The sequence below is a fragment of the Ovis canadensis genome, chromosome 18 (genome assembly GCF_042477335.2).
Source record: "Ovis canadensis isolate MfBH-ARS-UI-01 breed Bighorn chromosome 18, ARS-UI_OviCan_v2, whole genome shotgun sequence".
NCBI lineage: Eukaryota > Metazoa > Chordata > Mammalia > Artiodactyla > Bovidae > Ovis > Ovis canadensis.
In genome coordinates this window covers 55,691,934-55,717,729 of record NC_091262.1, presented here as the reverse complement: position 1 = coordinate 55,717,729, position 25,796 = coordinate 55,691,934, and the positions used below count along the sequence as shown (strand labels likewise).

General features: G+C 39.5%; 1 protein-coding gene across 1 annotated transcript in view; it reads right to left on the bottom strand.

Annotated features, from left to right (window-relative positions):
* Positions 1-25,796, bottom strand: part of NUBPL (NUBP iron-sulfur cluster assembly factor, mitochondrial) — a 234,020-nt gene that overhangs the window by 149,960 nt on the left and 58,264 nt on the right. The gene's annotated exons all lie outside the window — the stretch shown is intronic.

Here is a 25,796-nt window from a genome sequence, read left to right as displayed (position 1 = left end):
TAGTTTTTTTTGCCCTACACTTTTATTTAAAGAAAATGTGTACAGCCATTCTTCAGCATAAACCTAATAGGAAAACTAACACAGTACTGCTGTAAGCTTGTATAGATACTTTAGAATCCACTGTCCTGTGAATAATAGCATTTTGAAGAGACCATCATTAGCAGAACATACTATGACACAGATCATTATTTCCCACTTCCTCATATCTTCACAATACCTCATGCATTTAAGCACAAAAGATTCTTACTGTAAGTCAAACTATCTCAATTGCCACAATGCCACTCACAGAATGAATGACACACTGTCGTATCCTCCTCACTCTATTACAACAAAGTTCCATCATTTCTAACAGGTGTGAATTTAATTAATGGATTATATGTCACCAGCAGATTTCAAACAGATTTAGAGACTGCTTTTATATTATAAATTAATTGTCAAGCTAGAATAGACACTGTGACCATGTCAAGATTTAAAACTAGGTAAAAAGGAAATGGGCATAACAAAGGCTGTTTTAAACCTTTCTATTAAAGTTGACATCATTAAATGTTCCAAGGATAACTCTGATGTAGAATCAAATCTTTTTCCGTAGCAATCCCACTGTTCGTGAATCAGCTAAATAGTAGACATTCCCATTTACTTGGTATTAGCAATAAGCCTGAAAAATCTCTAACCCTTAGCTCCAAAAATAAAGAAAGCATTTTAAACACAGTTGAACACCAAGGTCCAGGAGTATATGTCATGAAAAAAATTATACCTTGATATCATAATTAAAGGTATTAAATCCATTTTTAAAATGCAGACAGAATACAGCCAAGGATATAGAACCTCATCTTGTGAATTTTTAAAAGTATTTAAACATAGAATCAAGTAAATAATAAAACAGTCTTATAAAAATAAGACTTTACCCACAAATTAATGAGAAGACACTCAAAGGTATAGGAGGACTGACAGTGCAAATTTTATAATTTCACTTTCTCACCATCCACTTTCGTATTCCTTCTTTTCTTTCTGAATCGAAGAACCTTTCTTAGGAGAAATAAGATGCAAGGAGTTGTATCCACTATTGTTCTTTCAAGAGAACTTCAAGCGGTTTGGGGAGACAAAGTAGTTCCACCAATTAATAGCACCTAGGAAAGGTTTTGAATACCCTACCAGCTTACCTAAAAGAAAAGAAGAACTTAGAGAGAAGATGAGTAAAGGTGAGAATAAAATGGGTCAAAATTCACGTGAAAACCTGGATAGCGCCAAAGTAGTAATACTGTAAGTATTAATAGAAGTGGAAAGGAAAGAGATCTAGAATTTAGAGAAGGGAGCAAAAAGTATGAACACAAAGAAAATTCTTCAGTGCTTTTATTGTATGTCTATTAATCATGGAGAAGGAAACGGTAACCCACTCCAGTGTTCTTGCCTGGGAAATCCCACGGACAGAGGAGCCTGGCGGGCTACAGTCCATGGGGCCGCAAAGGGTCGGACACACTGAGCAACTAATACACCTATTAATCAACATTACAATTTCACTTATCTTCAGTGTACTTTTCATTTTTGTACCACCTTAGAACCTTACTATATCATCTCAGGAATCCACTCATCTAAGAACTGAAAGCCATTCAAGCAAATCTTTCTCAAAATCTAACCCTTTTCCCAATTAAAACACTGCCTCTTTCTTTTCCAACCCATTCCTTCCCTCAATTTAAAACTCTCCTTTGCTCATGTGGGTGGCTTCCCTTAGGAAAAGAATCTGATATGAGTAAGCCACATTGAGAACTCAAGTTTTGTAGAGGATATAAATATTTTTTAAACAGAAGCTGCTCTCTAGAATAATATAAATAAGGTAATATATAAAGAGATATTTTGGAGGAAGAATTACTATCTCAAATTCTTATCAATCTAGAGCTATGATTCTGATTTTCTTCATTTAGTTAGTGTGTGTGTGTGTGTGTGTGTGCGCGCACGCACGCGTGCACGCGTGCACAGGCTCACTCACTCAGTTGTGTCCAACTCTTGCTTCCCCATGGACTGCAGCCCATCAGGCTCCTCTGTCCATGGAATTTTCCAGGCAAGAATACTGGAGCAGGTTGCCATTTCCTCCTCCAGAGGATCTTCCCAATCCAGGGATCAAACCCAAGTCTCTTGCATCTCCTGCACTGGCAGGCAGATTCTTTACCACTGCACCACCTAACTACTTAGCAAATACTTACTGAGTAACTAGAAATACAGGGACAAACTTGGCATCCTACATTTGAATCTTGTCAATTTATACTGCAGAGTTTAACAGAAAGAATTGAAAGGAGGACTAGAAAAAGACAGGTGATAACAGGACTACAGGTAAGGATGATAAATACTTGCTTCACGTACTCCAACAATCCACACACGACAATTCCTGGGCTCCAGCCTACTTTACACCTGCTTTGGCATCACTAATTGAGCACTAACTGATCACTAACTGACCACATTTTTTCTTGCTGCAACCAGATATGGATCAGAATTTTTTCAACATTATGTTCCAGATAACAAGTTAATATTTAAGTTGAAAACTATGAGTTATCTCCAAGTTAATAGGGTAGTCCGGCATCTGTGAAGGAAAATCGTTTTAAGACGACAGAAGGAGCCACTTACATTCAGTGTAGAAGAATAACAAAAACAGCAGTTATGTGTCATACAGCACTGTATAGATACTTTACAGATACCATATTTCACTGAATCCTTATAACAATCCTCTGAGGCAGTACTATTTCCATTTTACAGTTGAGGAAAGTGGAAGGCTATCCCCAGTCTCTAATGCCTTTCTTGCATGGCAGCCTCCAAACCAGCTCTCCATAGCCATCCCCTCTTCTAATCTCCTCCAGCATCGAACACTTAACAAATGGGTGGGATGCATGGAGACAGTAACATGGAAACATATATGACCATATGGAAAATAAATAGCCAATGGGAATTTGCTGTATGACTCAGTGAACTCAAACCAAGGCTCTATAACAACCTAGAGGGGTGGGATGGGGTGGGAGGTGGGAGGGATGTTCAAGAAGAGGGCATAGGTATACCTATGGTTGACTCATGTTGACGTTTGGCAGAAACCAACACAATATTGTGAAGCAATTTTCCTTCAATTAAAAGTAAACAAATTTATTTTTTTTAAATGTTACCCTGTACAATTATTTATCTTTTTCATGCCTCTTTCTTGCCTCTCCAGCCAATACCATACTCTTCTTGCTTATAACATGCTGCTGCTGCTAAGTCACTTCAGTCATGTCTGACTCTATGCAACCCCATAGACAGCAGTCCACCAGGCTCCTCTGTCCCTGGGATTCTCCAGGCAAGAACACTGGAGTGGGTTGCCATTTCCTTCTCCAGTGCATGAAAGTGAAAAGTGAAAGTGAAGTCGCTCAGTCATGTCCGACTCTTAGCAACCCCATGGACTGCAGCCTACCAGGCTCCTCTGTCCATGGGATTTTCCAGGCAAGAGTACTGGAGTGGGGTGCCATTGCCTTCTCTACTTGCTCAGTATAGCTGGTACTCAAAACTACATGTTGACATAATGGCCAAAACAATTCTGTAAATAGGTAAACAGTCAAAAGTAAATAGATGCAAAGTAAACCTACATACCATATATTTGGTCACTCAGGCATTTTCAGTACAGTAAAATATTATTGCCACTATTTTTTATTATTAATAGTTTCTTTATAAGTTGTAGCATGTGAACACTTCATTGTAGCATGTGGTATCTAGTTCCCCCAACCAGGGATTGAATCCAGGCCCCCTCCTTTGAGACTGTAGAGTCCCAGCCACTGGACCACTAGGGAAGGCCCCAGGAAAGCTAATTTATTATAAGAAATTAGCCACTTCTAGCTGTGGCCTTGAAAAGCTGCCTTCATATGATGCATGAAGTATTTATATGTCATACTTCTTATAACATAGTCAAAGATCAGAAACTAAATTGCCCAAAGTTAAACAGCTAGCAACGAAATGAGTAAGGATTTTAGTCTAGGCTTGTTTCATACTAAGTCTCATATTTGTACCACACACATCTCCAAAGAAGCAGAAGGTTTAATTAAGGTCATGCCAACATACATGAGATCAGAAGATAACACACAGTTTAAAGAGTAGCAAATATAGGAGCATGTTTTCTTTCTATTGCTTGATGATGCCCAGACAAGTTTCCTGAAATGATTTAACTCTGAAAGACCAAGTTATTCTATAATTAATGTGCATCATCTTTTAAGAAAACAGAAAAGTCTTAACTGGGGTTATGGCTGTAAAATTATAATTGACTATTTTGGATTATTTTGATATATCTTTTATGTAAATTTCTGTAATCCCTATCTTTCTATCTATATGGTGACATTTCCAGCCTTCTTATCAAATTTATATGACATATAAAACTGGTTTTATTAACCCACCAAGCTTTTAAAAATCTCAAATTCATTTTTGAGCACCTACAGCAAGCTCCCAGGACGGGGGATGCAGGAGCTGGAATTTGAAACATACTAGCAATACATGCCCACAAGGCAAAATAAGAGAATTTAGCAGCAAATTAGCAAAACAGGAGTGACATACTGGGACAAAAGCTATCTTAGCCATAAGACAAGCGCTTAACACAAAACTGAGCTTCATATAGTAACTAAAATAACTATTAATGTGTATACTGTGAAGCAACAAAACATAAAAAAGTTAGACAAAATTATGAGTGTCAACATTTAAAAAACACAAGAATACAAAATACAATAGAGAAAATAAACAGATGTACAGCCAAAGATAACACTCTGGTTACAGCGCACTCTTTACATCAGTGTGGTTAAACTGATACATTAAACTCAAGTTAAGAGGAAAGGAAAAGACATAAGGCATAAAAATGAAAAACCATCTTAAGAAGACTACTGAAAAAAAAAAAAAAAAGCCTAACATGACAGCAACAACAAAAAAGCCATAATAAAGATATAGCTAAACATGTTAGTCTTTCAGTTGTGTTCAATTCTTTGAGATCCCATAGACTACAGATCAACAAACTCCTCTGTCCACGGAATTCTCCAGGCAAGAATACTGGAATGGGTAGCCATTCCCTACTACAGGGGATCTTCCCAACCCAGGGATCAAACCCGGGTCTCCTGCATTGCATTCTTTACCATTTGAGCCACCAAGAAAGCCCAAAGGTATAGCTAAGAAATGTAAATAAACATAAATTATAATAAAAACATTAAAAACCAGGAAATAAAAGAAATAATACATTTATAAATACTCAGAGGCCAACTCCTTTCAATAAGCATTTTGCATATACAATAAAAGCCTTAACATTACCCATTAAATTATACTAGATATCTGGAAACTTATATGAATGGTCCATATATCAGAGTATATAGATAAGAAAACAGAAAAAAAAAAAAAAAGAATAGGAAGCAGAGTCACTAATGTCTGTGACCCCACAGTAATCTGAAAACTATTCAGAAAGGTAATAAAACTTTGTAATGTTAGAAAGCTTTTTATTTTGGTTATGGGCTACCATTAAAGCATTTATAAAATAATAACTGATTTAAAAATTCCATTCTCTGCCACTGAAAATTATGAGCAATTAACTTATATAAAAGTTGTAACCCTACAAAAGACTAAATACAAATTACATTTCTGTAAAAATGAGTTTTATTTTAAAGTATCAATGAACACTCACCACTTAAAGAGATTTCTTTCCATTCATTCTCTCATTTAACACATTAGTGAACATCTACCATATACCAAGGGCCTTCCCTGGTTGCTCAGTGGTAAAGAATCCACTTGCCAATGCAGGAGACATGGGTTCAACCCCTGAGTTGGGAAAATCCTCTGGAGAAGGAAATGGCAACCCATTCTAGTATAACTGCCTGGGAAATCCCATGGACAGAGGAGCATGGCAGGCTATAGTCCAATGGGTCACAAAAGAGTTGGACATGACTAATTGAGTCTCCTAACAGCAAAGAGCTAAACGTGTCAAAGTCTCATGAAAGATATGCAAATACTAAAACAATTATTTACTCCCTCTTGATTGTGGTGTTGGAGAAGACTCTTGAGAGTCCCTTGGACCACAAGGAGATCCAACCAGTCCATCCTAAAGGAGATCAGTCCTGGGTGTTCATTGGAAGGACTGAGGCTAAGGCTGAAACTCCAATACTTTGGCCACCTCATGAGAAGAGTTGACTCATTGGAAAAGACCCTGATGGTGGGAGGGATTGGGGACAGGAGGAGAAGGGGACTACAGAGGATGAGATGGCTGAATGGCATCACCGACTCGATGGACGTGAGTCTGAGTAAACTCCGGGAGTTGGTGATAGACAGGGAGGCCTGGCGTGCTGCAATTCATGGGGTCGCAGAGTCGGACATGACTGAGCGACTGAACTGAACTGAACTGAACTGACAATATACACTTAAAAGCATTAAAAAAAAATGTCAGCAGTCTCAACTCCAGGTGCATAGCATGCTATCTCATTACCTCCAATTATACAGTTAGGTAAACTGTCTGAAATATTTAAAACTATATTTAGAAATCAAATAAACCTGACACTCTCAAACCTCACAAATGCCTGACAGGGTAGCCTTACCAACTACCAAAATCACTCTAAATACCCAAGCAACACTTGTAAATTTAATAAACAGAAATAATAAATGAAATAAATCCAAGTATCCTGAATGCTCTAACACTTTAGAAACTTAACCAAATTATTTTAAATCTTTTAAGTTAAAAATCTTCCTAAATGTGCTGTAGCAGCAAACTGGGGGAAAAAAAAACAAAAACCCTGGTCCCTGAAGACCTTGTGGAATAAAACTGTCTTATCAGTCCTGTATGAATGTGTCCACATTCTTATGTGAAAGAGAAATAAACTACCTTGTTTAAGCCAATATTGTGTTGTGTTTCCTTTCACCCACAATCAAAAATAATACTAATTAATACATATGTTTAATATCAATGAAACATTTCAAATTAAAATTACAAAGCTAACATGACCTTCTCTAATATGTTTAATTCTCTTAAATGCTTCAAACACTTTTAAAAACAAATATACATATACAGTACCACAATGATTATAAAACTTTTTCTTAAACAATACAAAAATGTTCATACTAATGGATTTGATTTGTTTCATAAGACAGCACATTTACCACGATATGGTTTAGGAGTACAGTTTATCAGTCAGCGTCAAACAGAGTCACAGAACCTAGGGTCTTCTTCCAGGAGAGTTCTACTTGGCTAGCATGCTAAGTTTTCTTATGTTATTTTTGTTGTTTTAATAGTTTTAGGACTTTTCAGGCCAATGGCTTTTCTTACAACTCAATATATCATGTTTCTTCAATTTTCTTAGGCAACCTCCCAACACATCATTTAGTTGCCTGTTTCATTTGGTAACAGTCTGCATGGTGGCGCGCTGGTAAAGAACCCATCTGCCAATGCAGGAGACACGAGTTCAATAGTGTCTCATGGGAAGATCCCTTGGAGAAGGGAATGGCAACCCACTCCAGTATTCTTGCCTGGAGAATTCCATGGACAGAGGAAGCTGGTGGGTCGCAAGAGTTCAACACGACCTAGTAACCAAACAACAACATTCTGTATACTATACTCAGATTCAACCAATATCATTAGTGACTGATTGGATTCTGCCTTCTTTCCTCATCTTTCTCACCTGGCTCAATGCCACAATGCTACATTCATTTTATTGGCAGGAAAGACTCAACAGAGAAATTTTAGTTTATTGCTGTTGCTTTTACAAATGATAATCAAAAATTATGTATGACAGAAATCAACTCTTTAAAAGAGAAGCGTATATGTCTACCATTATTGATTATTTGACTTCCACAGCTGACTACTTATACAGTCTTACTTACCATCAAGTTCAGCTCACTTCAGTCACTCAGTCATGTCTGACTTTTTGCAATCCAATGGACTGCAGCATGCCAGGCTTCCCTGCCCATCACCAACTCACAGAGCTTGCTAACACTCATGTCCATCGAGTCAGTGATGCCAGCCAACCATCTCATCCTCTGTCATCCCCTTCTCCTCCCATCTTCAATCTTTCCCAGCATCTGGGTCTTTTCCAATGAGTTGGTTCTTTGCATCAGGTGGCCAAAGTATTGGAGCTTCAGCTTCAGCATCAGTCCTTCCAATGACTATTCAGCACTGATTTCCTTTACGATGGACTGGTTGGATCCCCTTGCAGTCCAAGGGACTCTCAAGAGTCTTCTCCAACACCATAGCTCAAAAGCATCAATTTTTTGGCGCTCAGCTTTCTTTATAGTCCAACTCTCACATCCATACATGACTGCTGGAAAAACCATAGCTTTCACTAGACGGACCTTTGTCGGCAAAGTAATGTCTCTCCTTTTTAATACGGTCTCAGATTGGTCATAGCTTCTCTTCCAAGGAGCAAGTGTCTTTTCATTTAATGGCTGAAGTCACCATCTGCAGTGATTTTGGAGTCCAAGAAAATAAAGTCAGCCACTGTTTCCACTATTTACCCATCTACTTGCCATGAAGTGATGGGACCCGATGCCATGATCTTAGTTTTCTGAATGTTGAATTTTAAGCCAGCTTACTCACGCTCCTCTTTTTCACCCTCACCAAGAGGCTCTTTAGTTCTTGTTCACTTTCTGCCATAAAGGTGGTGTCATCTGCATATCTGAGATTATTGATATTTCTCCTGGCAATCTTGATTCCAGCCTGTGCTTCCTCCAGCCCAGTATTTCTCATGATGTACTTTGCATAGAAGTTAAATAAGCAGGGTGACAATATACAGCCTTGACGTACTCCTTTTCCTATTTGGAACCAGTCTGTTGTTTCATGTCCAGTTCTAACTGTTGCTTCCTGACCTGCATATAGGTTTCTCAAGAGGCAAGTTAGGTGGTCTGGTATTCCCATCTCTCAGAATTTTCCAGTTTATTGTGATCCACACAGTCAAAGGCTTTGGTATAGTCAATAAAGCAGAAATAGACCTTTTCTTGGAACTCTCTTGCTTTTTCCATGATCCAGCAGATGTTGGCAATTTGATCTCTGGTTCCTCTGCCTTTTCTAAAACCAGCTTGAACATCTGGAAGTTCACGGTTCATGTATTGCTAAAGCCTGGCTTGGAGAATTTTGAGCATTACTTTAATAGCGAGTGAGATGAGTGCAATTGTGCGGTAGTTTGAGCATTCTTTGGCATTGCCTTTCATTGTTTTTCCATGGACCACATCAAAAGCAAATCAGAAAGAGGAAGAGGGGAGTGGTTAGGGCATTTAATTTCCTGACTTTCCCTCTGTAAGATGATCTTCGGCTGGCTGGGTACCTCTACCGAGTGTCAATGCTTCTCCCAAAGCAGCCATCTCTACAAGAACAGTCTCCTTTCAGGCTTAATATGCTCCCTCCTCTAACCTCCTCACGCCTAGAAGTAGTAACCACTATCAACAGTTACTACTTCAACTGTTATGAACAGTTATTATCCTACCTCTTGTGGTTTTCCCTCCCACACTTCTACAGATTTACAAATAGTCCCTCTCAAATAATTTGAAAAGCACACTTCTATGTTTTTGGTGAAAAGTGATCCCAGGAAACAGCTGCTTGAAATGTTGATTTTGCTGTTGTTCAGTCATTCAGTCATGTCAGACTCTTTGCAATCCCATGGACTGTAGCATGCCAGGCTTCCCTGTCCTTCATTATCTTCTGGAGTTTGCTCAAACTCATGTTTGTCCATTGAGTCAGTGATGCCATCCATCCGTCTCATCCTCTGTCACCCCCTCTTCCTCCTGCCAATTTTTCTCAGCATCAGGGTCTTTCCCAATTATTAGTTGGCTCTTCGTATCAGGTGGCCAAAGTATTGGAGATTCAGCTTCTGCATCAGTCCTTCCAATAAATATTCAAGGTTGATTTCCTTTAGGATCAACTGGTTTGATCTCCCTGCTGTCTAAGGGACTCTCAAGAGTATTCTCTAGCACCAGAGTTTGAAAGTATTGATTCTTCAGCACTCAGCCTTCTTTATGGTCCAACTCTCACATCTGTTCATGACTACTGGAAAAACCATAGCATTGACTGTATGGACCTTTGTCTGCAAAGTGTTGTCTCTGCTTCTTAATATGCTAAGTTTATCACAGCTTTTCTTTGAAATGAGATTGAGATTACTCTAGAAACTCAGGAATAATCTCCACAGTGAGAGAAAATGGGGCCAAAGGTAATGCATTTAACGTTATAAAGATTAATGATTATACAAATCAGATGAAGGGCAAACTGGGACATACTGTGGTGTGATACAAAATTTTATGGCAATTAGCCAGAATCATGGGGTATCCAGATATTTGGTTTAACATTATTCTGGGTGTGCCTGTGAGGGTGCTTCTGTGTAGGATTAACATTTGAATCAACAGACTGAATAAAGCAGATTACCCTCCCCAGTGTAGGTGAAGTGAAAGTTGCTTAGTCGTGTCCAACTCTTTGCAACCCCATGAACTATACGTACAGTCTGTGGAATTCTCTAGGCCAGCCCACTGGATGGGTAGCCTTTCCCTTCTCCAGGGGATCTTCCCAACCCAGGGATTGAGGGATCAAACCCAGGTCTCCCACAATGCAGGTGGATTCTTTACCAGCTGAGCCACAAGTGAAGCCCAAGAATATTGGAGTAGGTAGTCTATCTCATTTCCAACAGATTTTCCCGACCCAGGAATCGAACTGGGGTCTCCTGCACTGCAGGCAGATTCTTTACCAGCTGAGCTATCAGGGAAGCCCCTGTAGGGCAATGTACATGGGCCTCATCCAATCCATTGAAGGCCTCAATAGAATAAAAACGCAGAGCTAGGGAGAATATCTTCTCTCTGCCAGTCCTCAGCCAGAACATCAGCCTTCTCCTGCCTCCAGACTCCGACTAAAATTCACACCATCAGCTCTCCTAGTTCTCAAACGTGTGAACTTGGACTGAAACTATACCATCAGCTCTTCTGGGTCTCCAGCTTGCTGACTGCACATCTTGGGACTTCTTGGCCTTCTTAACCACATAAGTCAATTCCCTATTATCCATCTATCTATCTATATCTCCTGTTGGTTCTGTTTCTCTAAAGAATCCAGATTAATACAAATGGCTATGGAACTTAACTGCTATGAAAAAAAAAAAAAAGGTGATTGTAAAATTGTGGACTCATCTGACTTCCTAGAGAGTACATAGGAAGGAAAAAGAAAAGCTATGAACGTATCTTTGCTGCTGGCAATTAAAAAATGTAACAGCAGTATTTACCCTATAAATACCCCCAGCCTCAGCACCCCGCCCCACCAACACACACTCACATGGAAAAACTATACATTTTCAGACACAGGACAACAGGAAGGAAGCCCACAATCCTTGAAAGAAGGGAAAGCAGAAGATGAGCCCTGCAACTGCCCTGGTTTACTGCCCTTGAAGTAGTTTTCAGACTGTGGCACAGGAAGGGGGAATTCAAACAAAGCCCAGTAACATGGTGAATTGAGAAAAAAATAATCAGAGTTAAGTGAAGCAAAGGCAGCAAGAATTTATGGGGCAGGATATCAGAGAGGAGGAAGCAACACAGAGAACTCTGAGAACTGCACAGGGGACCTGAGGAGTCGCTGTTGAGTATTCATCTACACATGAGTAAGAGGAAATTCCCTGGGACCAAGGAAAGAATCAGCAGAAAGCTGCAAAGTGTACAGTTTCCCAAGATCACATATGGCTGGGAACATTTACTATGTTCCCACCAGCCAGAGAGGAAAGATTTACCAGTACATGGTAAAGTCCTCTGGAAGTAATCACAGTAGTACTGGGGTAAATTAGCCTTGGACTAAAGTCTGTTCTGGACCCACTCTAAGTTTAAAAGTTATCCTCAAAGAATCAAACTGATTCCAAATAACTTAATTATATATAACAGGAACTGGCGAACTTATTTTTGTAAAGAATCAGACAGTAAATATTTTAGTCTCTTTTATATGGTTGGACCTCTTGAACTGGGCAATGTGTGGCAAGATATCCATGACAATTAAAACTATTTTCCTAAAACCATTCCCATTTATTGTATAAATAAACTAAGGCTTGGAGAATTTAAGTTAACTTGCTCAAAGTAAATGAAGGTAATAACATAGCCTGCAGTCAAGATCTGACTCCAACTCTCTCAAACTGTGAAATCCATGGTAACAATTCTGTATTACTATCTCCCTTGTAATAAGCCTTTTGCTATCCCAGTCTAACAGACGAATTTCATCACAGCATGAAAGTTGCTCAGTCGTGTCCGACTCTGCAATCCCATGGACTATACAGTCCATGGAATTCTCCTGGCCAGAATACTGGAGTGGGTAGCCATTCCCTTCTCCAGGAGATCTTCCCAACCCAGGGATCAAGCCCAGGTCTCCCACATTGCAGGTAGATTCTTTACCAGCTGAGCCACCAGGGAAGCCCAAGAATACTGCAGTGAGTAGCCTATCCCTTTTCCAGCAAGTCTTCCTGACCCAGGAATCGAACCAGGATCTTCTGCACTGCAGGCAGATTCTTTATCAACTGATGCTATCATCTTAATTGACGCATCCTCTGTCACTATCAACTGCTTGTAATAACAGTGAAAGGCAGTGAGCATTTACTGGGAACCTTTAAATTTATTTTTTTACTTATTTTTTTATACAGCCTTCAAAGTTGTAGCCCTTGCCCATGGGCAGTAAATGGTGACATCAGAAATGGGGGTTGGATTAGTGAGATCCCAAAGCCTAACATCTTTCCACCACAGCACACTGTCTTAACAGCAGCACAAATCACAGGCCTCAGGGTGGTCCAAAATTGAGATAAGAAAAACTATGTCCCAAACCACAGAGAGGGATGAAGGAATGAAAGGGGGAAACTGAATGGCTATCTGGGAGGGGAAAAGCTTCACTGTGAAGTATGATGTATTCTCTGTGCTTCTTGGCTCATTATCATTTCCATTTCCATTAAGGTCCAGTTTAATTCTATCAAATTCACAAAGACATTTTCTACTTCTCCTTGCCCTCTCTAGTCTCCTATATTCTCCAAAGCAATCATGTAATAGCATAGAATACATTATATTGCTATTTCTGAGTGTATATTAATCAGATTACAAGCAGCTTTGAGGACATCTTTTGTATTTTATAGTCTATATTCTAACATGACTGCAGTGTCTGTGTTGATAAAGATCATATTCAAGTACTATACTTTTGAAAAATTAATTAGAATTTTTTAAAAAATAGGTTATCAACTCCAGGTACCTTAATGCCAAAATAGTAAACAAAATAAATGGAGAGAAAAGTCCCAGTGCCACTCTACAGGACTTCTTTACAAAGAGCCACCTTTAAATAATATTTCCAGACTTCCGACACAACTAATTCATTTGCAAAGCACTCGCTTCCACATTACTTTAAAAAAGGAAGAAAAAAAATGCGGTCAATAATTTCCTGAAATCCATAACAAGCATTACTAAACCAGAAACCAAGAATTCTGACTTCTGGTTGAAGAATGTCCTACTAAACAAGCAAGTCTCCAAGTATACTCTCTGGTCCTCTAGAGATCCCAAAAAGCCTTTCAGGAGATCCAAGAGGGTAAGACTATTTTCATAAAAGTAGTAAGATACCATTCGGCCTTCCACTCAGTCAACTTTTGCACTGATGGTCCAAAAGCAATGATGGGTACTAAAACTAATGATGCCTTAGCACAAATCAAGGCAACTGCACCAAATGTACTAGCAGTCATCAGCCCCCCCCCCCCCCCAACCATGAACTGCAGTAAAAATTAAGGCCAGCCCTGGATGAAGTAGTGAAATTTACTTATTAAATCTTGACCCTTGAGTACACACCTTTTTAAAATTCTGTGTGACAACACAGAAATTACATATACAGCATCTCTGCAGCACACAATTACAATCCTCCAGGGAAAGCACTTGTATAATTATTTGAGCTATCAGCTAACTAGCTGTATTTTTCATGGACCACCATTTTTACTTGAAAGACAAACTTAAGAGACCACACAGAGGACAAACCTGTGGCTGCCAAGGGGGAGAAGGGTAGGGAGGGAAGGAGTGGAAATCTGATTAACAAACTACCATATATAGAACTGATAAACAGCAAGGTCCCACTGTCAAGCACAAGGAACTATATTCAACATCCTGTGACAAACCATAATGGAACAGTGTATATGTATATACACACACACAAACACACACAAATATATCTGAATCACTTTGATGTACAGCAGAAACACAAACATTATAAATCAACTATACTTCAATAACATAAATTTTAAAAATGAAACTACTACTTGTCAAATTTTGGTGTAGCATCAAAGAAAACCAACACTTATTTGAAATAACTACTAAAATATTATTGTCTTTTCCTAACTACATGTCTGTGTGAGGCTGGAATTTCCTCATATATTTCAGCCGAAATATTGCAACAGACAGAATGAAAAACTAGTTATGAAAGTCAAGCAATTTTCTATTAGGTCAGACATATAAATGATTTACAAAAGTATAAAACAATGCCACTTTTCTCACTGATTTTTTACTTCAGAAAACACTTTTCATTAAAATGTTATTTATGTTAATAAGTATGAGCTTGATGTTATTTTTAATGAATCAATAAAGTTTTTTTTAAATTTCTCAGTCTTAACTCTAAGTTGATAAATATCAGTAAATATAACCTCCTGTGTAGCTCATCTGGTAAAGAATCCACCTGCAATGCAGGAGACCCCAGTTTAATTGCTGGGTCAGGAAGATCCCCTGGAGAAGGGATAGGCTACCTACTCCAGTATTCTTGGGCTTCCCTGGTGGCTCAGATGGTAAAGAATCTGCCTGCAATGCAGGTGACCTGGATTCGATCCCTGGGGGTTGGGAAGATTCCACCGGAGGAGGGCATGGCAACCCACTTCAGTGTTTTTGCCTAGAGAATCCCCATGGACAGAAGAGCATGGCAGACTACAGGCCATGGGGTCGCAAAGAATTGGACATGCCTGAGCGACTAAGCACAGCACACACATTAGCAAAAGCTGTGTGGCATCCTCAATCATTTTTAAGAGCATAAAAGGCCCCACAGACCAGAAAGTTTGAGAACTACTATGCTGTGTGCTGCGCGTTGTGCTTAGTCACTCAGTCATGTCTGACTCTTTGTGACAAACACTCAGAAGAATATGAAGATAAGTAAACAGTTTATAATCTAAATATTAAAAATGAAAATATACAAGTTTGTGAGAAAAAAATCTCATGTCACGTCTGGTCACACCCAGGGTTAGCATGTAAGGAGATGCTGCTGCTGCTACTGCTAAGTCGCTTCAGTCGTGTCCGACTCCGTGCAACCCCATAGACAGCAGCCCACCAGGCTTCCTCGTCCCCGGGATTCTCCAGGCAAGAACACTGGAGTGGGTTGCCATTTCCTTCTCCAATGCATGAAAGTGAAAAGTGAAAGGGAAGTCACTCAGTTGTGTCCAATTCTTAGCGACCCCATGGACTGCAGCCTACCAGGCTCCTCCATCCATGGGATTTTCCAGGCAAGAATACTGGAGTGGGGTGCCATTGTCTTCTCCAAAGGAGATGACTATCGTTTATTTTGGAGGAAACAGATAAGAGGAAAAGCCAACTCTAGAATAAAATTATAGATTCTCCAGAAAAATTCCCAACTCCCCACAGCCCTCCGTTATAACTACCATTTCCTATCTCTGCTTGGAATTACAAAGAAACAGAAGTGGGTAAAGAGAAAAGAGAAACGTCACAGAAATGAGACAAGCCTCAGGCACATTCTAACCAAAGGGCTGTGTTCGGGTGGAGATAGAAGGTGGTAGTTGACATTGTGATTTATAAGTGAAACATCCCATACATACTGCTCATGACAGAACATATCACCCATAGTCCCAATGGCCATTTTCAACAGAAATTTAAAAATAAATATAATCTTTCCATTATCTGTTTTCACTATGCCCAAGTCTTTTGCTCTTTCAAGCCTTATCAGGACCCAGGGCTGGCTGCATGCACTACCTCACAGGAAGGCTAGAAGGTCCTCTCCATCTCCATGATTCTCTGTTCACACCTCTTCGTATGTTACACTGTGGGCTGACATTTCCTGTCTCTCCCACTGTAAGCTCCTCAGGGATAGAGTTTACATCTTACTCATCTTTTTCCCCTGGAGCACAGCCCAGTACCATTATAGTCATGCTCAGTTTCCCAATGATTTATTTCCCAGAGGCCAAATGTCAATATTTTATAAAATAAATTTCTTCAAGAAGCACAACACAAGTTGTGCACATTTACAAAACAGTAGTTTCATAAACTGAAAACAGAAATATTATCAAATTTAAAATAATTTTTGATTCTTATCTAATTTCAGTTCAGTTCAGTCGCTCAGTCTTATCTGACTCTTTGCGACCCCATGAACTGCAGCACGCCAGGCCTACTTGCCCATCACCCACTCCCGGAGTTCACCCAAACTCATGTCCATCGAGTTGGTGATGCCATCCAGCCATCTCATCCTCCATCGTCCCCTTCTCCTCCTGACCCCAATCCCTCCCAGCATCAGAGTCTTTTCCAATGAGTCAACTCTTTGCATGAGGTGGCCAAAGTATTGGAGTTTCAGCTTGAGCATCAGTCCTTCCAAAGAACACCCAGGACTGATCTCCTTGCCTCTCTAAAAATGTTGACCCCATGCAACCCCATGGACTTGCAACCCATGGACTGTAGCTTACCAGGCTCCTCCGTCCATGGGATTTTCTAGGCAAGAGTACCAGAGTAGGTTGCCATTTCCTTCTCCAGGGGATCTTCCCGAGCCAGTGACTGAACCTAGGTCTCCCACACTGCAGGCAGATGCTTTACCTTCTGAGCCACCAGGGAAGCCCAAAAATATTGACCACTTCATCCTAAAGCTCCCCCTTGGCTTCCAGGATGCCATTTCTTCCTGCCTTATTCTTAGCTCTCTGGTCACTCCTTCTCAGTCTTTCTCTGATCACCTTAGGTTATTTCTCCAAAATTCTATTCTCACCCCATACAGTACTCCAATCTCTCTGAAATTCTTTTGGGTTACATTATCTAAATCAGGAACTCTCAACTCCAGCAGAAGTGACATTTCGGACCAGATAATAATTTATTGACTTCCCTAGTGGTTCAGTTGATAAAGAATTTGCCTGCAATGCAGGAGACCCAGATTCAATCCCATCCCCTGGAGAAGGAAATGGTAACCCACTCCAGTATTCTTGCCTGGAGAATCCCATGGACAGAGAAGCCTGGTGGGCTACGGTCCACGGGGTCACAAGAGTCAGACACAACGTAGTGACTAAATCACCACCAATGATTTATTATCATTGTGCTTTGTGCATTACAGGACATGTGCACTGCAGGATATCCAGCAGCATCTCTGGTGTCTGCCCACTAAATTCCCCCCAGTTACGACAATCAAAAACATCTCTAGTCATTTTTGACAGCACATTTTCATATTGGCTCTCCCTCCTTTTATCCTTCCTCAGTCCAGTTTTACTCCCTAATAAGTTATTAGTGTGCAGGGCTCTGCTTTCTGGGGAACCCAGTTTTTCCAAGAAAAGTCTGTGGTTTGTATATTGCAAGGGAGATCCCAAAGCCCATCTAACTGCAAGCTGCTATTTCTGCTTTCTTTTCCTGAACTGAAATACCTCAGTGACAGCAGAATAAAATCAAAACTTACTGTCACTGCTTTCTCACTCACCATGTCTCCACACCTATTACAAATAACAATTTCCAGAATAAACAGTTTCAAATAACGTCTTTATACTAATACATTCACATAATAATCTTTGTCCATGCACTATTTTCGCCTGGCAATGAAGACAGTCTGAGGAAAAGCAGGATGATGCATGCTGAGGTTCCAGTTCCTCTTCTTTTCCCAGGCTGCTCTGTCTCAGAGCAGGGACTGTGAACTCTGTCCTTTCCATCATGGCCCAAATTCAGGCCCCACAATCCTCTACCCCTTATAGCTAACCAGAGCTATACTCAACATTTTAAAGTTAAAATATGAGGCAAGAGTGGCACTGTCCTACCCACTGAAACAATGTGAGCAACCATTTCACTCCATGTAACATAATTCTCAAATGTCAAATTACTAACCATATAAGTTCTTTCTCTAAAATGGAAAAAAGTGGTGTAAGAATCATTCATCTACAACAGAGACTAATGGCTAAGAAAATACCTTTAAACAGTCTACGTTATTCATTAAAAAATATATATTATGGTTGCAAATTAAGTTACTCATATACCCAAAGTAGAAAATAAAGTATGCATCTAATGTACAAGAAATTTAACAGAAAACTTCTTCTTTTATTCAAGTAAGATTGACTGAGCATCTACTATATAACCAAGTGTAAGTGAAACTAAGCCAGAAAGCCTCCGCTCTGTGGATGTGCTACTGTCCGGCAGAGGAGACAGAAAACATTAAGCAGATGACTTACCCTTGCCACTGCAGTAAGGAGAGTAAGGAGGGGGAGAAGGAGTCACAGGAGAAGAATCATTAAAATTGAGACCTGACAGTAGAAATCAGTTGTGGAGGAGGGGTGGAAGACACTAGAAATGTAAGGTGTCTCAGGCAGAGAGAATATACTGTGTGAGGGTCCTCAGCACTTCTGTGCTGGCATTTTTGAGAAACAGAGGCCACTGAGACTGGTATTCACCGAATAACAGAGCAAGGTTATTGGAATTGAGGCAGTGGAAGTAAATAGAAGGCAGAGACCAAATCATAGAAGTGTTTATAACACTGATAATGTTACAAATGGTAATATAGGTAGCAATAACAATTTAAAATATAATAAGCTCTGTCACTTTTTGTGACACAAAAATATACTTTTTGGCTATAAATCATAACAACTTGTATACTAGTGAAGTTTCCAAACTGAACAACAGAGAAAGTTTACAGCTAAGCTTACTAAGTCTCCCAAATAAACCTCACTGTTCTATTTTCTCCCAGTTCTGTAATGATTGCTCTTTTACAGAGCAAGTTGATTCACTGGGTTGAGACCATAGACACACTGAAGAAACCCTATACTGTTCAGCCTAGTACAATTAATACTGTCAAAATATATACCTATTTTTTCCCTTTTGTAACGGTGGTAAAACATTTATAACATAAAATTTACCATCTTCATCATTAAGTGTACAATAGAGTGATATTAAATATAATGTTGTCCAACCATCACTACCATCCCTCTCCATAATTCTTTTCATCTTAGGAAACTGAAACTCTATCTCTACCAAACAATAATTCCCCATTTCCCTACCCCCAGCTCCTGGAAACTACCATTCTACCTTCTGTCCTTATAAAACTGACTACTCTAAGTAACTTATGTAAGGGGAACCATACACTATTTCTCTTTTTATGACTGGTTTTACTTCATTTAGCATAACATCCTCATGATTCATCCATGTTTCAGGTTATGTCAGAATTATCTCTTTCAGTTCAGTTCAGTTGCTCAGTCGTGTCCGACTCTTTGCGACCCCATGAATCGCAGCACGCCAGGCCTCCCTGACCATCACCATCTCCCAGAGTTCACTCAGACTCACGTCCATCGAGTCAGTGATGCCATCCAGCCATCTCATCCTCTGTCGTCCCCTTCTCCTCCTGCCCCCAATTCCTCCCAGCATCACAGTCTTTTCCAATGAGTCAACTCTTCGAATGAGGTGGCCAAAGTACTGGAGCTTCAGCTTTAGCATCATTCCTTCCAAAGAAATCCCAGGGTTGATCTCCTTCAGAATGGACTGGTTGGATCTCCTTGCAGTACAAGGGACTCTCAAGAGTCTTCTTCAACACCACAGTTCAAAAGCATCAATTCTTCGGCACGCAGCCTTCTTCACAGTCCAACTCTCACATCCATACATGACCACAGGAAAAACCAGAAGGCTAATACTACATTGTATGTATACACCACATTTAAATTCATTCACTGATGGACACGTGGGTAGCTTCTGCATTTTACCTACTGTGGATAACGCTATGAACATGGGTATACAAAATCTATCCAATCTTAAAGAACAAGATGGCATTTCAATGCAGTATCCTGTATAGATGCATGCCACATAGACAAAATCTAGAGTGGAAGTGCAGAAAGAAAATGAAAAAGATGCTCATTTCATTATTTTTGTGTGTGTGTGTGAAAGTCGGTCAGTCATGTCCAACTCTTTTGCAACCCCATGAATTATACAGTGCATGGAATTCTCCAGGCCAGAATACTAAAGTGGGTACCTTCTCCAAGGGATCTTCCCAACCCAGAGATCAAACCCAGGTCTCCCACATTGCAAGTGGATTCTTAACCAGCTGAGCCACTAGGGATAACATGTCTAATTTCTCTTCTCTCTTGCCAGCCTGCAAATCCAGACCATCAAAACTTTTCATGCCTCTTAGTATAATTTCATTATTAATGGCCTCTTGCCTTTTGCCCTGGAGTCCCCAATTCATGGATGAATTATTTCCCTTATCTTCCACTTCAAAACTCATTTTACGTTCTGCTTTCACCAAACTCTTTTTCCATCTTAAACGCTTTACTTTCTGTTAGGTCAAAAAGAAAAAAAAAGGAGGAGTGGGGAGCATATGTTTTGTTAAAATATTCCTCAAAGGTTTCTAAAGTAATCACTGAATTATTAAAGTAACTATGAATCAGCAATAATGTGTTCTGTTTTAAAAAGCAAAAATTCAGAGAATACATACATAAAAACTAGAGTATTACAAACAAAATTGCAAGCTATCCCTCCACAATACCTAATAATAGTTTCTTTTAATTTTTCTCATTTCAGAGAAGATACTGAAAATGTCCTGATAATGTTGAGAAATACTAAAAATGATCAAAGATTAGGAAATAAGGGGGGGGGGGGGAAATCACATTTTTTTCCAGTCTGGGGTTAGACTAGAAAAGAGAATATGAACTGAGGTAGAAATTAGTAGGGAGCCAGTGTAGAACTCTGAGACCTCAGTCTTGTCTTCAGTAAACATCCCACTCCATTGTCCTGAATTCCTGGAATGTGTCTTTAGTCTGATAAATTATCAGCACTCAGATCCAGGGAAGGGAGTAATTAACTTCTGTTACATATTAAGTTCAGTTCAGTTGCTCAGTCCTGTCCGACTCTTTGGGACCCCAAGAACTGCAGCACGCCAGGCCTCCCTGTCCATCACTAACTGCTGGAGTTTACTCAAACTCATGTCCATTGAGTCAGTGATGCTATCCAACCGTCTCATCCTCTGTCACCCCCTTCTCCTCCCACCTTCAATCTTTCCCAGCATCAGGGTCTTTTCAAATGAGTCAGTTCTTCGCATCAGGTGGACAAAGTACTGGAGTTTCAGCTTCAACATCAGTCCTTCCAATGAATATTCAGGACTGATTTAATTTAGGATGGACTGGTTGGATCTCCTTGCAGCCCAAGGGACTCTCAAGAGGCTTCTCCAACACCACCGTTCAAAATCATCAATTCTTCAGTGCTTAGTTTTCTTTATAATCCAACTCTCACATCCATACATGACTACTGGAAAAACCATAGCTTCAAGTCCCCTGACTTCAGCCCTAACTCTTTCTGAGCACCATTCTTCTCCATGGTGAAATAGATATGAGTAAGTAAAGTAAATGTCACTCAGTCATGTCCGACTCTTTGCGACCCCATGGACTGTAGCCTTCCTTCATCTGTGGGATTTTCCAGGCAAGAATACTGGAGTGGGTTGTCATTTCCTTCTCCAGATCTTCCCAACCCAGGGATCGAACCCAGGTCTCCCACATTGTAGGCAGACAGTTTACCGTCTGAGCCACCGGGGAAGTCTGAGAATCGCATTATTTAGGAGTGCACATGCCTCAATGGGGGCATCCCAGCTGCCTTAAACTGCCTGTGGCCTCAGCATCGATTCTGGATCAGGAAAATCCCCTGGAGAAAGGAAATGGCAACCTACTCCAGTATTCTTGCCTGGAGAATCCCATGGACAGAGGAGCCTGGCAGGCTACAGCTCATGGGGTCGCAAGAGTTGGACACAACTTAGCTACTGAACTACCACTGGTATTCTTGCCTGGAGAAATCCATGGAGAGAGGAGCCTGAAGGGCTAGAGTCCACAGCATCACAAAAAGTCAGATATGAACAAGTGCCTGACTATGCACACACAGCTACTAAAATACACTTGTTTGTTCTGTAGATAAATAAAGCATTCTTCATCGATTTTATGTGCTACAGCCTTTGGCTAAGATGGTTTGCAGCAGAACAAGTAGAACTCCAAAAAAGAGGCTGCCTATTCTCCAGCTCAGAACTGGCAAAGAAAAAAGGAAAAGAGTTTTACCATACTAAAAAAAGTATTTAGTTCAGATTATTCAATGACCTGTGTAAGAAACAATAAGCCAAGTGAAGGGTGGACTTGATAAAGTAGGGTGATAGGATTCTTTAAAGAACACAAATCTTATCTCTGAGATATTTTAAAGATAAAAGTGCCTAAAGCCAGAGTAAATCAAAATAAGATTTACAGATTAACAAGAATCACAAGGCTTCCCTGGTGGCTCAGGGAAAGCATCTGCCTACAATACGGGAGATCCAGGTTCAGTCCCTGGGTAGGGAAGATCCTCTGGAGAAGGAAATGGCAACCCACTCCAGTACTCTTGCCTGGAAAATCCCATGGATGGAGGAGTCTGGTAGGCTACAGTCTATGGGGTCGCAAAGAGTCGGACTTGACTGAGAGACTTCACTTCATTTCTTCAAGATTCAATTAATAAGATTTCAAGATTCCTTCAACTCCTGATTCACACTTTGCCTTAATATTCTGGGCTTCCCTGGTGGCTCAGTGGTAAAGAATTCACCTGCCAATGAAGGAGACGTGGGTCCATCCCAGGGTAGGGAAGATCCCTTGGAGAAGGAAATGGCAATTTACTTCAGTATTCTTGCCTAGGAAATCCCATGGACAGAGGAGCCTAGCAGGCTACACAGCCCATGGGGTCACAAAAGAGTTGGACACAACTCAGTGACTAAACAACAACAATTTAATATTGTAGGTATAAAACAGATTGTAAACAAAATCCAGGAAGTCAGCAAGAAAAAAGTCATTTCTATAACATTTTGATTATGCTATACATCCCAGAACCACCCTTTCCAAAGATAATCAGAGGAACTCTAGCATCAGATGAAACCCAAGAGTCCACAAGACAATGACCAGAAGAAGCAAATTATAAATGAGAAGCTCTCAGAGCTTTAACTCCTGCATCAGAATTTAATCATTCCAGTCAGTAACTTCAGTAACACCCCTAACTCTCTGCCTTGGAAGAAAAAAGGTAATTTCAGAAATAAGTAGAATTCACTCTCATTCTTTATGCACTTAAATTACCTTAAGAAAATTTAGTCACTTCTTGATAGTTCTTACTGGAGATGACTGCTATTATAAAAAGTCATTTGCCAAGCTGATTTTCCACATTTTCTCTGTCTCTTCTGTACACACATTCATTTCATAAGCTTGGAAAATGCTTATTAAGATAGAGAGAGCAGAATATTGTGACATGAGTGGAAAATCTATCCCCCAACAAAAAAACAGTGAATCCTACTTAAAAAAAAAAAGTCTCATAGTTAATCATTATTAATAAGCACTGTGTCATCCTCAATAAAATTACTTGACATTGCAATTTTAGTAACCTCTCTCCACAGGTCTTAAAATTTTTCCTACTTTATTAGTTAAATATACTATAAGACACTCTGCAGTAAAACTAAGTAATGCAAATTCACAACTGTGATAAAGTGTGAATTCATCATCATAAAACTGTGAAAAAAGGCAGATTTCTACCAATAAAAGTTAGTTGAGAAAGCTTAGTGAAAATCCTCAACAATAAAGAGTATTACATTAGTGAATTAACAGCACATTTCTGTGTGCAACTACCATGTAATATTTTCTTACAATTTCAACTGAAAATCTTCTTAGTCAATAATTTCTAGGAGTATAGTTTGGCTATACTATAATATGAAATCTGCATGTTATGTTATTTACAAACTTTAAAAAGAGAAAAATGACTGGTATTTGTTCTTTAGACAAAAAAAAAAAAAAAAGCTTAACTCATGCTAAGATGATAATTTCTCAAACTACACATGGATTTTATTCTAAATTCCATTAGGTTCCCAAAGCAACTGGTCATTTGCAGCCATTATAATGTCAACCTGGTGAGGTTTTTTGTACAATACTCTCTCTACAAACTGGCTAGACTTTCTATTACCATAATTTTGCATACTGCATACCAACACAGAAAATCACTATTGTCATTTTAAGCTGATAGAAACATTTTCAGCCTAAGAAATCCAAAACTATTATAAACAAATTTTTCCTCAATTACTAAATTCACTTCTCTAGAAACAAATGTAAAATTTCCCTTGGTGATCAAGACTATAAAATATCATAAGAAGTATGGTTTTTCTATAATCTCCTCAAAAAGAAAAAAAATAAGAGAATGAATCTGCCAACTTTAACATGGAGTTTTAAAATTAACAAATTGATCAAAACTACATTACCATATGTCTGCTTAAATAATGAACAGAAAAAGACGATCCTGAAGTCCATTCCCTCTATGGTTGTGTAGCTAAGTCCAAGAACAGGGGAAACATTTATAAAGCTAAGATTCTGCTCACAGTTCTATCTCCCCAAAATCTGAACCGCTGAAAACAAATCTTTTTTCTTACTGTTAATAAGATAATTTCATGCTGCACTGTGCTTTATTTAATAAGCAGGAATGCAGGATAAATTAAAATGACAAAAACATAGAAAAGTCAAAATGATGCCAATTAGTACAATGGTAGCAGACTAAACCAATTTATAAGATGGGCTTTCAAGAATCCACACTCTTCTAAGTGAATGCCTTAATCGTTTGGTTTATTTCTTACGGGACTTGAGATCTGCTTGTCAACACACATTCTTTTCAGGCTTTCCAAGATTTCCAGTAGCTTCATTTTTACCAGAAAGTCTATTTAATGGCAGCCAATTTGCAAACATCAAATTTAAGAGTACAGCTTCAGGAAAACAAGAAGAAAGAAATTAAAGTTCACTTCAAGTATTTATACTGGCATAGGCTGAACAGACTACTCAAGAAAAAACTGCCAAGGGCTTCATTTTGCCATCACTCACGTGCTACGAGCCCTAGTGTTCGTGCTCCTTTAATCAAGAGACAGACGTCAAGAGTCATTTAAAGCACACAAATTCATTACTTCTTTGTGTAAGTTTGACATTTTGGCTCATGGCACATATTTGTAAACTAAGTATGCATTCCACTAAAAGGGCAAAGAACAAAGAAACCAGAATAAATTAACTTTCTTTTAAGTTTATATTTTCACAAAACAAGAAAACAGCTTAAGTGGGTGCTTGTAACGTAGGACGGCTACGGTCACTGTTACCATCACTAGAGCCTTAAATTCCTTCAAAGTAATAGGAAGAATTCTTACTACCTGATAAGCGGTCAGTTACTCAGAACTTAACGCTGTAACTGATTTCAGTAACTACGGCACAAACAAAACCACCCTGGTGGTGGTTTAGTCGCTAAACTGTGTCCAACTCTTGGACCCCACGGACTGCAGCCTGCCAGGCTCCTCTGTCCACAGGATTCTCCAGGCAAGAATATTGGAGTCAGTTGCCGTTTCCTTCTCCAGGGGAGCTTTCTGACCCAGGAATTGAACCTGGGTCTCCAGCATTGCAGGCAGATTCTTTAATGACTGAGCTATGAGGGAAGCCCATCTCAGCACAAACAAAGGCACCTTAAATAGCAGATAATGTCTTACTACCTAACATTTAATCACAACGACAAAAATAACACCTTCTGTTATGTACACAGGAAATTCAATAAAAACCCTTCAGTAAATACAGGCATTTTGTCCTAGATTCATGGAAAAT